Raw genomic sequence first — 3173 nt, 5'->3', positions numbered from 1 at the left:
CTATCGAGCGATGTACCATCTCCAGGGCATCGACATATCCTGGGTTTAGAGATGTTGTTTCACCTGCTTGACAGTGACATATCGGTTTACTATTTACCTATGAGGGAAGCTTTTTATTTTTTACTGTTTATTTTCTTTGAGATTCGTGTCGGTAGCTCTAGTATATGCATATAAATCTTGATTTTTTTTTGGTCAATATCATTGGATCAATACATTAAATAATTCATTTAATTCTATGTGAAATTTATTGAAGTCTAAAGGCCATCATTTGAGTAGAAAATAAAAGTGAATATATGAAATGTAATTTTAGTAGTAGTAGCTGTAGTGACAGATGTGCACCTTTGAGTGATCAAATTATTGAAAGGTGTGAACGATTTAGATATCTTGAGTCTATTGTTCAAAGCGTTGGTGATACATATGGGGATGTTAATAGTAGAATTCAAGTTGGTTGGTTGAAGTGGAGGGATGCTTCGGGCCTTTTATGTGATAGAAAGGTATCACTTAGACTAAAAGAAAAATTTTATAAGACAGTGGTGAGACCAACAACGCTATATGGCTCTAAATGCTGGCCTTTAAAGAAAAAGCATAATACTAAGTTAAGTGCTGTCGAGATGAGAATGATTAGGTGGATGAGTGGCTTTACACTTAGAGATAAAATGCTAAATGAATATATCCTTGATAAGGTTGGTGTAGCTCTAGTGACAGACAAAATTAGAGAAAGTCGTCTTAGATAGTTTGGTCACATTAAACGTTGACCAACTGATGATCCGATTATGAGAGTAGATGTTTTAGATTCGATTTATGGTAAGAAAGGCAGAGTTAGAATTATGAAAACTTAGGCTTATTGTATAAAAGAGGATCTTAATTTATCACTAAATGAAAATACGGCACTAATGGCTTGCGCCGAACGGACCCTGAATATGACTCAACGGAGAAAAAGGATTATGCAGCGGACTCTATGTAGTGGGATCAAGGCTTTGATGCAATTATGAAGCCTTAAAAATTGCTCTTTATTATAAAACAACCATACAAAGCACCAGTGGTCTAGTGGTAGAATAGTACCCTGCCACGGTACAGACCCGGGTTCGATTCCCGGCTGGTGCAGAAGTTCTAAGTTTTGTACTATTTTGTTTGAACTAAATGCTATTATTTCTTGTTTACTGGACAAAATAACTTCCATTGCTATGATTCATTGCACATTTTAAAAAACTTATAATTATAGATATATTTTTTTTAAATATTAGCTTTAATTGCTTCATGAGTTTGGAAGTGGACATCAAGCAGTAAGGGGCCGTTTGACATCAATATTTATTTTTTTTATTTTTATTTTAAAAAACAAAAAATAAAAAATAAATAAATAATAGTATTTATAGAAAATTTGTTTGTTAGACATTAGTTTATTTTGACAAATAAATTTTAATATCGTATTTAAAAATTATTTTGCATAGTTATTATTATTTTCAATGTATAGCCATAATAATTGATTTTTTGCTCAAATTCAGATAATAACGAGGCGATATCTCTGTCATTGACCAAGAATTCAAGATTGGAAAAGTTATGAATTAGAAAAAATATAACAGATTAAATTAAGCACGAAAGTAGAAAATTTGCTGCGGTAGAGTAACGGACTATCATCTTAACGTTTTATGAAAGTTTAGCATACACACAGATGAAAGAAAAAACAAACGGTGATGACTCTAAAAATTTTTACGTAGAAAACCCGTGAAGGGGAAAAACCACGGGGTCTGACCCAACTGTAAAAATTCTCTATAAGTTGATGACTAAAGATACCTATTTTTCCCATAGACGAGAAATAGTTACTAGCTTTCCAAGTTACAATGTCGACTGACAACGTCTAGTCAGCGGTGGTCGATGGAGGTTTGTGGCGATTGACGGTAGTCGACGACAACCGATGACGGTCGACGGTGGTCGACGGAGGTCAACGGTGATTGACAGTGGTTGACGCTGGCTGGCGATGGTCGACAAAGGTTAGCCTGGTTGACCACGATCGACAATAGCAGAGATGATGTTGGACTTGAGCTCTTTCTCAAAGTCTCAAGCTATCTCTTAAGCCCCCCTCCCCCATGTGAGGAGTGGAGCTCTATTTATATTGTTATGGGTATCATTAATGCAGGAATATGAACCATTTTGATCTGACGGATCGGATGACTCAGAGATGTTCCCTTGATCGGATGGCGTTTGATGGACATTTGAAGGCCTTAATGATGTCAGAATTAAGTGATCTTGGGCTCGTTAGTTCGTCTTGTCAAGCTGCTCAATTTGAGTATAAACTTGTCATATTTGACAACCGTTTGACTTTCCAAATGTATTTATAAATTTTCTAACTATGGTTTAATGACTTGATCTGGGCTTAATTGAATTGGATTGGGCTAGTTTTCATATCATTAAGTCCGTCTAATCAAACTGGTCAATTTGACTATAAGTTTGCTGAAATCAGAACTCTGAATGAATTTTTATCAAAATTTGAATGTTCACTATTTATAATATTATCTCAAAATTTATGTCGGATGGTAAAAATTTATTGGTTACATATCAATTATAAAACTAATTTTGAAATTGAAACCCTCTCTCTTCTTCTGCTGTGAGTGGAGGAGTTGGGTCGAGTGATTTGGACTGATGAGACAGCTGCTTATCCAAACCAAACTAATTGTAATATTGATAATTACTTTCATTATGTTTTCATTTAATCACGTTAATATTCATTTGTACTCTGTGTTCGCATATTGTTTAATTTGTTAATTGATATTTTTATTATAATGGGTATGTATATATTTATGTAAATGTATAAAATGTTATGTATCATTAGATTTTTGTTTCATGGGACTACAACAAAAACGTCGATGAGCATCAATGAAAGTAACATAATACGTATACCCATCCATTGAAAAATGAGAAAATAGACCCCAAACATCATGTAAACAAGTAGTAGTACTGGAATCAAAAACAGCTTATGCCAACTGCCGGGCGCCACATCGTCATACACATCAGCGCCAAGTAACGTGACGTCCGGCTATTAGCCATCCAGATGTGAGGACGTAATTTTTTTTTTTTTTTTCCAGGGGAAGGCCGAGTCATCACTCATGTGAATTTGGGGTGACGTGGGTGTAAGACTTTTGTTTATTTTTGACAAATAAATTTTACTATTGCATATC

The 3173-nt window shown here is 34.5% G+C and overlaps 1 non-coding gene across 1 annotated transcript; it reads left to right on the top strand.

The window, feature by feature from the left end:
• The first annotated feature begins 1033 nt into the window (after positions 1 to 1033).
• TRNAG-GCC lies at positions 1034 to 1104 on the top strand. Its single transcript has one exon. It is a non-coding gene; the product is annotated as a tRNA-Gly (tRNA).
• Positions 1105 to 3173: the final 2069 nt, after the last annotated feature.

Source organism: Phalaenopsis equestris, unplaced genomic scaffold (genome assembly GCF_001263595.1).
Source record: "Phalaenopsis equestris unplaced genomic scaffold, ASM126359v1 Scaffold233901, whole genome shotgun sequence".
Classification (NCBI taxonomy): Eukaryota; Viridiplantae; Streptophyta; class Magnoliopsida; order Asparagales; family Orchidaceae; genus Phalaenopsis; species Phalaenopsis equestris.
This window is presented reverse-complemented; position numbering and strand designations above follow the sequence as displayed.